The following is a 12776-nucleotide window of genomic DNA, read 5'->3' as shown; positions in this document are numbered from 1 at the left end:
CACAGTTTGGGATTCTGGACCTGTCAAGTGATAGTGTCCTTGGGCAGGTGTAGCTTGGTGTCAGTGCCTATTTTTAGGCAAGGCCACTGCCTGAGCTCTGAGTTGAGTGGGTGCTGCTTACTGAGAACAGTTGGATAAGGCTGATGGCTTGGTTGCCTTCCCAAGTGAAACTGTAGAATGAGCTCCATGGTTTCCTGGATTCTCTGGTCAGGCTTTCTAGATGGGTGGACTAGGTAGTATACTTAGCAGTAGATGGGGCTATGAATTAACTTCCCTGCCTAGGTGAGGCAGCAGAGCAAACGCAAAGTCACCACAGCCAAGTGTTTGGGGATCTGAATCAGGCTGGACTGATCACAGAATTCTCTGACCAGATGGGGCTACTGGTCTTGCTCTGCAGATTTGGAGAGCAGAGAGTTGTGCTCTCTGCCAAAATGCCACTATATGTGGGGCTGCTGGATGGGCAATGTAGCTTCCTATATGCTCTGATTAGGTTCCCTGATCAGGAGGGTTGAAGGCTGTATTCAACAGTGGGCAGGACTATGAATTAGTTTCTCTGCTGTGGTGGGGCCATCATACAGGCTCCAAGTCCAACTAAGGTCCTGTTTGGGGATCAAATTAGACAGAGCTATGCATGAATTCCTTGGCCTGATGGGCTACTGCCCTAGATATGCAAAGGATCAGGGCCACCAGCTGGGTTCTATGCTTAAGTGCCACTGTAACAAGATGGGCTATGCAGATTCCTGAGAAATCTGGTTATATTTCCTGGTCAGACTGGACTGGAGGATGTATGCAGCTTTGAGTGAAGCTATAAATTAGCTTCCCTGCCCATTTGACTCTGGAGAATAAGTTCCATTCCAGGAAGTCTTTTTGTTTGGGTACCAAATCAGGCAGAAGGGCATGCTAAGCTCCCTGGTCAGTTGAGGTCACTGGCTTTGTTCTGACAATGGGCAGAGCCACTGGCAAGGCTCTTCACTCAAGTGTTGCTGAGCCAAGCAACTTCTCACGTGCTTAAGCCAAGCTTCCTTGTTGGTAGAGGCCAGGAGTTACACTTACAGCTATGAATTAGGTTCCCTGTCTGAACAAAGCAGCAGAATCAGCTACAAGGCCTGCAAAACTCTTTGTTTGGGGTCCTGAATCAAATAGAATTGCGTCCCAAGTCCCCTAGCCAAACACTAACTGTGTCCTGGTTCTTCAGATGTACACTGCTACCAGCCAGGCTCTCTGCTCAAGTGCTGATGGGTTAAGCATCTTCCAGGGTGTTTAGGCCAGGTTTCCTGGTTGGGAGGTGCTAAGAGCTACACTCAGTAATGGGCAGGACTATACATTAGCTCCCCCGCCTGGGGAGAGAAGGAGAACTGGTAATGATGAGAAGGCTCTTTGTGTTGACTCAGACAGAACTACACTCTAAATTCCCAGATAAACAAGGCCACTGGCTTTGCTCCAGAGACAGGCAGCACTACTGACTAGGCTCTCTGCTTGAGTGCTGCTGGGTTAAGTAGCTCTCCAGGTGCTCTGACCAGGCTTCCTAGTCTGACAGGACCAGGAGCCACACTCAGCAGTGGGAAGGGTTTTAAATTAGCTCTCCTGCCTGTGCAGAGTGGAGACTAGGCTCCAATACTAGCAAAATTCTTTGTTTGGGATCTCAGATCTATGCCCTGCTGAGTTCCCTGGTCACACTGCACTACAATCTTGGCTCTGTAGATGAGCTAAGCCACTGTTTGGGATTTCTACCTGGGCTCTGCTGCAAGTGGGAACTCGGTCTGCCAAGATCCAAGCACTGGTTGTTGTAAGCCCCACCTCCTTCTCCATCATAATCTGATTCCCAGTAATAAACCCTGCAGATTCCCCTGTGATGCCCATTATCTGAGACCAGAGAAGATCTTCTGAGAAGAAATACACAATGTTAATGGAGCTGTATGCCCATCTTGTTATTGTTCCAACTAGAGAAATCATGGGCCGGTGGGGCATTCTCAGGGTTGTGCTGTAACAACCTGGGTGAGGGGTGATGTGATCACTGTGTAGCCATCCCTCTCACCCTTCTAATGGAGTCTGTCTTGGTCTTTGTGATGTGGGGTTTTGATTCAGCCTCACCCCAAGGTTCTAAGATTTTCACGGTGGTGTCTTGTCCACGAATAGCTGTTAGTTGGTCTTCTTGTGAGGATGGGGGTAAAGTCAGGAACAACCTATGTTGCCATCTTTGTGACATTACTCTTGCTTTGTTTGTTTCTTAAGATTGTTTTGGCGATTTGGGGTATTTTTATGTTCCATATTAATTTTAGAATTAGTGTTTCTCTTTTTGTAAAATAAAATACCTTTGGGATTTTGATACGGATTGCATTGAATCTGTAGAATGCTTTTGGTCGTATGGATATTTTAACAATATTATTATGTATTCCATAACAATACAATTTATGTATTCATAAACGTGGGATGTCTTTCCATTTATTTATGTCTTCTTTAATTTCTTCATCAACATTTTGTAGTTTTCAGTATACAAGTCTCTTTGGTTAAGTTTATTCTTAAGTTTTTTTTTATTATTTTTGATGTTTTTATAAGTGTAATTTTTAAATTAATTTCCTTTTGGGATTTTTTTTTTTTTTTTTTTTTTTTTTTTTTTTTTTTGCGGTACACGGGCCTCTCACTGCTGTGGCCTCTCCCGCTGCGGAGCACAGGCTCCGGACACACAGGCCCAGCGGCCATGGCTCATGGGCCCAGCCGCTCCGCGGCACGTGGGATCCTCCCAGACCGGGGCACGAACCCGTATCCCCTGCATCGGCAGGCGGATTCCCAACCACTGCGCCACCAGGGAAGCCCCCTGAGATTTTTTTATTACTGTATACAAGTACACCTGATTTTTATATATTGTTTTAGAACCTGCAGCTTTACTGAGTTCCTATATTAGTTCTAACAGTTTTGGTGTGTGTGTGTGTGTGTAGTCTTTAGGGTTTTCAATGTATATAATCATGACGTCATGATCCAGTGTAGGTGTTGAATAGAAGTTGAGAAGGTGGGCACCCTTGGGTTGTTTTTGATCTTAGAGGAAAAGCTTTCACTTTTCTTTGTTGAGTCTGATGTCAAATGTGTGCTTTTAATATATGTCCTTTATCATATTGAGTAAACTACTATTCTTAGTTTGTTGAATGCTTTTGTTGTGAAAGGGTTTTAATTTTTTCAAATGCTTTTTCTGCATCTATTGAGATTATCATGTAATTTTTATCTTTTATATTTTATTGTGGTGTATCATATTGATTGATTTTCATATGTTGAAGCAACTTACAACCTACCAAGACTGAATCATGAAGTAATAGAAAATCTGAGCAGCCATTTAATGAGTAAGGAGATTAAATTAGTGATCAATAACCTCTCAACAAAGAAAAGCCCAGATCCACATGGCTTCACTGATGAATTCTACCAAATATTTAATGAAGAATTAACACCAACACTTCTAGAACCCTTCAAAAAATTGAAGAGGAAAGGATACTTCCAAACTAATTTGGTGAGACCAGCATGACTTCATTACCAAATTCACAGGCTCCACAAGAAAACAATAGGCCAGTATTTCTTATTATGGTAGATGCAAAAAGCATCATAAAATACTAGACAAACTAAATTCAACAGCACATTGAAAGGATCATAAACCACAATCAAGTGGGATTTTCCCCTAGAATGTAAGGGATATGCTCTGAGACACATATGCTCTGAGACATACAAAACAGGAACCAGATCAGTTACTCAAAAAGTGTGAACATTGGACATATGTTTCAGTCTTCTCTTTTTCTCCTCAGGGAGAAGCTGGGGGCTATGAATTTTCTCAGTTATGTTGCACTGAGTCAGGTGAAAGGCTCTGGCAGTGTGTACTAGTTAAAACCATTGTCTCTGTTCTCAGCGGTCCCCGGGAATTTAGAGTATGCCAGGTCTCATCAACACTCTGAGACAGGTGATACAGAGACAGTTCCTTAGGCATCCCTGCCAAAAAATCAGAACATTGAACGGACACTTCATCTTTTTTCTTCCCCAGGGAAAGCTTGGATTTAAAGGTTTGTGCCCACTTGTTTTGTGCTAAGGAGAGGGAGTGGCTATGGTCAGTGAGGGTATACTAGTTTAAACTGTCACTTTTGTTTTCATTGGCTCCCAACCTGGGACCCTTTCTTTCAGTGCTCAGGTGCAGGCAAGGCAGAAATCAGTCCCTCAGGTAGCCCCTTAGAAAGTCAGAATATTGGACATAGGGTTCAGTCTTCTTCTCTCACCAGGAAGGAGCTGAGAGCTGAAATTTTCCTCCCAATCATGTGGCACTGTGTCACAAGGAAGGAATATGGTGAAAAAGTGCCACAAATTTTTGATGCAGCTGGCTTTATGATCATCTAGGATGCAAGAGCCTCTCATCCAGTGTCTGGATTTCTCACAAAGGGAATTAGTCCATATATTGTTGAATTTGTGTGTCCATGGCGAGAAGAAGGGTCCAGGGCTTCCTATTGTGACATCTTGCTGATGTTACTCCTGTCTTTAGTTTTCTGAAGTGTGATTATGATGTATCTTGGTATGGATAGCTTTTAATTGTTTGAGGTTCATTCAAGTTCTTTCATCTGTAGTATTACACATTTCACCAAATATAGAAAAATATCAGCCATTATTATTTTATAAACTTTCCAGCCCCACCCTTTTCTTCTGTTCTTTTGGGACTCTGATGACATAAATGTTAGAGCCTACCCAGTGTGTTGTTATTTTGCTTATTAAATTTTCAGGTCTATAATATCTCTTTGGGTTTTTTTAAGTCCTCTATTTGGGGGAGATATTTTCTATAGCTTCATTTGTTTCAAGATTGTAATCGCTTGCTGAACTATTTTTATGATTGCTACTTTAAAATGTCTTTCAGATATTCCAACATCTCACTTATCTCAGTATTGGTGTCTACTTAATGTACTTATTCATTCATTTGAGAAAACTGATTCTTGGTATGTTGAGTAATTTTTTTTTCTGTATTCTAGATATTTTGTGTGTTATGTTATAAGACTCTGCATCTTATTTAATCTTTTTTTAAGCAATAATTTTTCCTGTTGAGTAATGCACAGTTTTGTGTGGAAGTGTATGGTCAACTCCCTTCTGGGCTCTACTGTCACTATCTCAGCAAATGGAGACTGCTGACACACACTGCCTTGCCAAAGATGGGTGGGTTTGGAGTTCATCCATCCTTTGGCCCTGCTGATACCTGCCAATGAAAGCACAGCACTGACTTGAATTGCCTCACTGCCTCCAATTGGTTTGGAGGTTTTTCTACTGAGGCCCACTGACATCAGGGAGGTGGGAAGTAGAAGACCAACTAGTACCACCGTATTTCTGTAGGTTAGAGTCATTAGCTCAGCTCTCCACTGGGGTCCAATGATCCCAGGAAGTGGGAGAGAAGCATAGGGCCCACTAGCCTTGCCTCCCACCACCTTATTTCACCACTTTGATGTTAAATGGGGGTGGAGACTCAACTCCCTACTTAACTCTAATAATTCCTAAGTGTGAAGGGTAACTGGAGGGCCAACTAGCCCTGCTTTGTGTCACATTATTTAGTCTCATTGCTCCTGGATGAGGGTGACAGTTATACTCCTTACTAGGCCTTACTCTCACCCAAGAGTGGGGAGTGGATTTGTCGTTAAACCCAATACCTGCCATCTTGTTCAGTATTGCTGCCAGTGATGATAAATGTTCCAACAACTCCCCACAGGGCCCTCCCCTAGGGGAAAGTGTAGTAGTGGGAATGGAGTGCTTATTAACCCTGACTCAAACCATTTCTCTATTCTCGTTGCTGCAGGTGGTGGGGGAGACTCAGTTATCTTCTGGGTCCACTTACTCAGGGGAGGGGAGGAATATAGTAATATGTAGACTGTTCCATACCATCTTGCTAAGTCTTAGTTCTGCTGGGTAGGGGCGGAGGTTCAGCCCACCCAGGCCAGGGAATTGGAGCTCTGTCTGCTTTCTCTGGATTGAGCATGGAAGATCAGCTCCCTGCTCAGCCTACCTATACCATTCTGACAGGGGAATTAGTATACTGCTCCCTGATTCTGCTACTTGGGTGGGTTGAAGATAAGCTACCTGCTTGGCCCCACAAATATACCACTCATTGGTTGCCTAATTCTTAAGCCAGAGTTCCTGATGCCACTGGTTCATGTCTATTGGATTCAGATGAGTATCAGGGCACCTAGAAGATATGCACCCAGAGAATGTCAGTGTCTCATTTGGAAGAATGTAGTTGTGGTTAAAGCGTATGGCTTTTGGCAGAATTGAGTTTATTGTCTATGGAAATGTGCTGAGAACTCCCTCCCTTCAGTGTTTCGGGCAACCAGCCCACATTTTACCTGTAGAGGTTCTGCCAATATAACTATTGAAATAAGCCCAACCATATCGAACCAAAACTGAGAATTAGTTTACCTCTATTGTGGGAACCCATGCATTTAAAAATAATTCTACCAAAAATGACAAGCGCCTCAGCACCAGTAAGGAACAGCAAGGAGTCAGCAAGGATAACACTAAGGCGCACTGATGATTGTGCTACCACTGCCACCTAGTGGCAGCAAACCAAAATGACAAGCTCAGAATAAATATTAGAACTTTAGAAGCACTATATGAGATTTGAAGATGGAGAAACGGAGGCCTTTAGAGAGATGATTATCATCTGATCTATGCATTGTGCATATAAGAAGTCTGATTTACAGAAATAGATGAGGTGATTTTTCAAGGTCACATAGCAAGTTAGTAACAGAACCTGGGTAGATATCTGCTTGGTTAGGAATCATTTCTGTGGTCAAACTACTTCTTAGAATGACAAAACTGAAAAATGTGCAAGGATACAACAAACACCACCTGATTATCTTAGAGTGTGATCCTGTTAGACCCAGTCTTAACTGTTACCACTTGAGATAAGCCAAAGTAGGCTTAAAGATAGAAAAATTAGATTTTCTAATTAGAAGGGTCATGGGGGCACAGATTACATTTTTAATTAGTTTGGATTAATAAATGGCAGGATTCAATTTCTTAGGAATATACCCATTGATACTCCCCAATTCTATACCTCATGGCAGACATCAGTAATCAATCATATTTTCTTCCCAAGCCCAGAATCTACTGCCCAGTCCTCAATATACCACTTTAGAAAGACACTGAAGATTTGTGGTAGTTGTAATTCAAGATGAAATCTATTTGTTAGGCCAAGAGTCATTCCATTCATCTCTTCATTGCAATGAACTCTGAGAAGTCACAGATGCCAGAGCTTGGTACTGCAGTAGAGCAGAGAACAAGGAATAATCAGTTAATATTTATTGAGCACTTGATGTGAACTATTCATTTAACCTTCACAAGATTTCTGTAAGAATAGTACTCTAATTATCACCGTTCTAATTTTTTTTTCTCATTTTAGTTAAGAAAACTGAGGCACAGAGAATTTGAATAGATTATCCATGGTCACATAACTAGTAAGTGGTAGGAAGCCCAGGAAGTTGGGCTCTGGAATCTCTGTTCTTAATCATTATGCTCTGATGCCTGCAGAAGTCAGGGAAGGCTTCCTGAAGGAGCAATTTGAGCTAAATATTGAAGAATGAAGAGAAGAAGTTTGGTAAGAGAAAAGTGGGCAGGCATTCCAGGCAGGGAGATTAGTGTATGGGGTAGGGGCAAAGATGCATGATGGGGTAGGAATGTAGGATGCATGAGGTCAGGAGCTTACACAGAGTATTTCAGGGAAGGAAAATAGCAAGAGAAGAGGTCAGAGGGTAGGCTGGGTTCAGACTTTCAAGGGCTCTGAATCAGTGTGGGAAAGCTGCAGCATACTTCCCTTCAGGTATCATCAGTAAGCATGATTTTCTTGTCTCTCCAAGTCCAGATTCTGCCTTAGAAGCCATCTCTATCAGTGCTCCAGGCACACTTTTTCCCAAGAATGGGAGTTACCATTCACCATCCAAGGGACCTCAAATGACAGCTAGCTAAAATGCGGGGTCCTGGTTAAGGGTCCCAGAACATTTTGAATACTGACTAGAGATAGACAACTCCAGGAAAGGATTTGGATGGGAATTTCCAAGAGAAAGTGAAGAGAATTTAGTCACTGCCAGGGAAACCTTGACTACTCTGGCCTCCAATGCAGACCCACTAAAATGAATTAAAGGAATCTGCAGCCTTCTCAGGTCCCATGAAATGGGCCCTTCAAAGAAGGCCTAGTTAAAGAAGTAGGACAGGGTAGAAAGTGTTGGGGTAGAAGGAGATAATTATAGATCCTGTCACAGTCTCAAGATGTATGGGCCAGCCTAGTAATTCCTAATGTTTTCCCCATCAAGGGTATTCTTGTAGTTTTTATTTCCCCCACTGTGCCCTATATCCAAATGACTACTACACAAAGGGAATTTATTAAGTATAGTTAATTTTCCCATTTTATTAAATAATAGACAATTGTTCAAGTACTGGTCACAGTGCTACCAACTAGACAATAGCAAATAAACTCGATATTTTACTTTGTGTGATCTTATCATGGGTAAGTATACACATTTCTTTTAGTTTTAGAAATGTTGAAAGTAACTCCCAGTGTTTCTTTTCCCTTCCATTAGTCCCTGGACTGACAGTAGACCAGGCTTGTTTGTGCCTAGCATACAGTGTGAAATCAAGTGGGATGAAGTGATTACAGATTTAAAAAAACAGAAAAAACTTGACATCATCTATCATGTCACATGTGAACAATGTCTTATATTATTCAGAGCCCCCAAAAAAGTGTTTCCCCAGAGGAGCTGTATTTTTTCTCCTTACTGATAGTGATATTTCTCTAACACACCCTGGAATCTTTTTTACCCTGGCTGCCAGGAAGCATAGAGCCTCTTTAAAAAAAAGTGCTGTCACAGCAACTACAAGAGTCTTTATGGTAAGCATGGTGGCATACCCTCTTCCCTTACTTTATTGCAAATATATGTGTGTGTATGTATACGCACACGTGCAGAAAGTTGAGTCTGTGTGAGACTGGACCCAAAGAGTTTTACGGGGGAGTTTTGTTCTGTTTTGTTTTGGTCATGCTGTGTGACATGCGGGATCCTAGTTCCCCTCCCAGGGATAGAACCCATGCCCCCTGCATTGGGAGTGTGGAGTCCCAGCCACTGGACCGCCAGGGAAGACCCTGGGTGGGAGGAGTTATTAATACAAAGAGATTGAAATAGACTTGAACTGAGATCAGTTCTACTACACTTGGACTTGCCTGTTGGTGCCTTACAAATTTTATTTAAGACTTTGAGAACTGAAATGTTGTCTAATTGCGTGATTATCTGCTTGGATCATAAGCTCAGATCACACCTCTGTGGGTGGAGGGAAACTTTTTCTAAAGGAAACAAGCATTTATATTGGCAGTCCTGAGAAGGGGGTCAATCCTGGGGCAGGCAATGAAGACATTGTTTATTCTTTAGGTTCAACTTCCTTTCAATGATCTCCCAAATTTCAGTATTCTAAATTTCTTTAAAAATTAGAACTTGGTCTCAATTCATACTGTGGTGAATCAGGAAAAAGTTTGCTTCATGCAGGAGCTCAATCAGATAAGGAGAGGACAAGGTGCATTCCCTCAAAAGACAGAATAGAGGACAGGTGGGCCCATAGAACTGTAGTATGATGAGAGTTCTTGAGAGCAGAGACAGCAATGTGGAAATAAGATAAAACCATGGGGTAGAACCAAAATGGCCTGTTCCTCTTATGTAGCAAGTCACCCTGGGAAACACTCAAAAAATCTGGGGTCCACATCTAAGAAAGGTTAATTATTGGCAATCAAATTGATGAAGGCATAAGCTAAACTAATTAATGTTAGCTCAAACACACACACACACACACATTTGTATTTGTGTATGCATATATACATGTGTATACAAGGAAAGAAGACTAAAAGACAAAAAACAAAGTATTAACATGGTCAATATTAAGATGCTGGGTGATTTTTTAATTCTTTAGACTTTTCTATATATATTTTCCTCCCCACATCTTACATTAAGTTTTTTACTTAAAAAATTAAAACAGGGGCTTCTGGTTTCAGTTTTGATGTGTGAAGAACTTGAAAACCATCACTCTCATTCTTAAAACAAGAAAAAGCGGGGCAAACTGAAAATCATCAACTTCTGTTGCACTCGTCAGAGAACTGAGGTCACAGAAAAAACTGCCAGCTTGAAATATCCAGAGAGATACAGAAGCCAAGTGATATCTGTTTACCTGGAGCAGAAGCAGCTGGAACCATAACTGGTTGGAACATTAAATGCTAATTCTGATAAATTGTTAAAAGCTGAGTACAGACTAGCTTGAGAGAGAGAGAAACTCCTGGGGACTACTGTCTTAGGCGTGGCTCTACACTTTTGTGGGAATTCCTTCCAGAAACTCCATAGGTTCTCATTCTGAGGATCCCAGAAATAGTTCCTCTTCCACTGGAAGGAGGGGAAAATAACTATTACGAAACATGCTCAGAACCATCTCCATACAAAAGCCTACTTGCCAAAGCACAATTCTGCAATCTTATCCCAGGTGAAGTAAGGAACTCTATGAGCCTTTCTGTCTCACAAAAGGTGGGGGGAGGGCATAACCAGCATAGTGACAAGGCTTCAAGGAAGTAGATTGAGAATGCTGCAGCCAGGAAAGGGAGTAGGGGGCTGGAGGGGAAATCTCTACCACTGGAGGAGGAACAGAAATATTTGTGAAGGTCTCAGCCCTGAGACACAGATCCACTACAAAACTGAGAATTATTGGAAGATTAACAAAACTCCCTCTCCTCCAAAACCTACCACCACACCAATGGTGGCTCGCAAAACTGGTAGTTACAGTGGCTTACTGCTGAATATCTATAAAATCCAGATTCTCTGAGATCTCTTCATAGGGAAGCCCCAAAGCTAAGAAGGTAGATAGAAACAAGGACAATAAAAGAATTTGAAGCTTGTTTGTACCTTATAGCTACAACAAATATTAAACACAGTACAACTGATATCCAGATTAACATAAATCCTCATGCTAAGGGCCTGATACACCATGTGCAGCTTTCTAGAAAAAATTGCAAGGCATGTTAAAACGCATGATAAAACACTGGTTTGAAGCTTGTTTTAGAGGCAAAGCAAGTTCCAAACCAGTCAGATATGACACAGATATTGGAATTATCAGATGGGGAATTTAAAATCACCATGATTAATATGTTAAAGGCTTCAAAGGAAAAAAGCGGAGAACAACAAGAATAGATGGGTAATGTAAGCACAGAGATGGAACCGCTGAGAAAGAATAAAAAAATTAATGCTAGATATAAAAAATGCTTTGATAGAAATGAAGAATGCCTTAGATGGGCTTATTAATAGACTCAATGCAGCCAGGAAAAGAATAAGTAAACTTGGAGTGGCAAGGATTGTAGAGTACAAAGACCCTGAGCTCACCTCTTCCCAAGGGCACACCAAAATTACAACCATTTACAGCCATTTACTACAATAATAGTTACATAATTAACTATTGATGAGAAAGACCTGAAAACTAGCAGGAACGATCTTCTAAAACTAAAACTATGAAGAAGGAACCACAGTGAGACAGCAATGAGGGGTGGGTAGTATACTCAAGACCCACAACCCTCCAGTTTGTGGGTAGACAACCCACAAACTGGAGGATAATTACAACTGCAGAGATTCTCCCCAAGGAGCAAGTTGTCCCCTGCTACATCAGTCTCCCCACCCCAGGGGTCCTGCACTGGGAAGACAAGCCTCCAGAACATTTGGCTTTGAAGGCCAGTGCAGCTTACTTTTGGGAGAGCCAAAGGGCTGTAGAAAATAGAGACTCCACACTAAAAGGCCCACACAAAATCTCACATACTCCAAGACACAGGCCAGAGGCAGTCATTTGAAAGAGCCTGAATTGGATCCACCTGCTGATCTTGGAGGGCCTCCCAGAGTGGCAGGAAGAAACTGGAGTTCACTCTGGGGACATAAATGCTGGCAGTGCCATTTTTGGGAGCTCATTCTACCATGAGGATACTGGGGGTGGCGAGCGCCATTTTGAACTCACCTCTCTAGCTTATTAGAGTCAGTCACTGGCCCTGCTCACTAACCTGTCAGAACAAGTAATGGGACGCCTCAGATCAAGGAGCTAGCCATGTGGGGACACAGACCCACCCACCAGCAGGCCAGATGCCTTAGGATCCCCTGAGCCCCCAGCTTCCCCACAACCTGGTTACACCCACCAGAGTGACAAGGCCCAGGCCCAGACAAACAGTGCATCAGCACTGGCCCCAGGTCCCCTGAGCCACTATAGCCAGAGACCCCAGGACATAGCTCTGCCAAATAGTGGACAGAAAATAGCCCTAGGACCCTCTGAGCCTAGGCCCCAATCACCAGTGGGCTGAAACGGATTCTGGGATACCCAGAGCCCTGCAGCCAGAAACCCTGAGACTTGGTTCTGCCCACCAGCAGTCAGACACCAACTCCAGAACTCCCAGGGCCCTTCAGCCATAGACCTCGGGACTTGGCTTTACCAGTAAGCTGTTACTAGCCCTGGACAGCCCCAGGACATAGCCTTGTCCACCAGCAGGTCAACAATAGCTCTGAAACACCTTTGGCCCTTCATCCAGCCACCCAGGCCTCTGGTTCCACTCATCAACAGTCCAAAACCAACTTTGGAACACTGCAAACCCCACAGACAGTCATGTCAGGAACAAGTCCCACCCACCAACAAGTCAACTAGATCCAGGACACATAGGCCCACAATCAGCCACTCCAAGACTTGGACCTGCCCCCAGGTGGGCCAGCACTAGACCAAGGATTTCTCAG

Source organism: Mesoplodon mirus, assembly GCF_964341445.2.
Source record: "Mesoplodon mirus genome assembly, chromosome: X".
Taxonomy (NCBI): domain Eukaryota; kingdom Metazoa; phylum Chordata; class Mammalia; order Artiodactyla; family Ziphiidae; genus Mesoplodon; species Mesoplodon mirus.
This window is presented reverse-complemented; position numbering follows the sequence as displayed.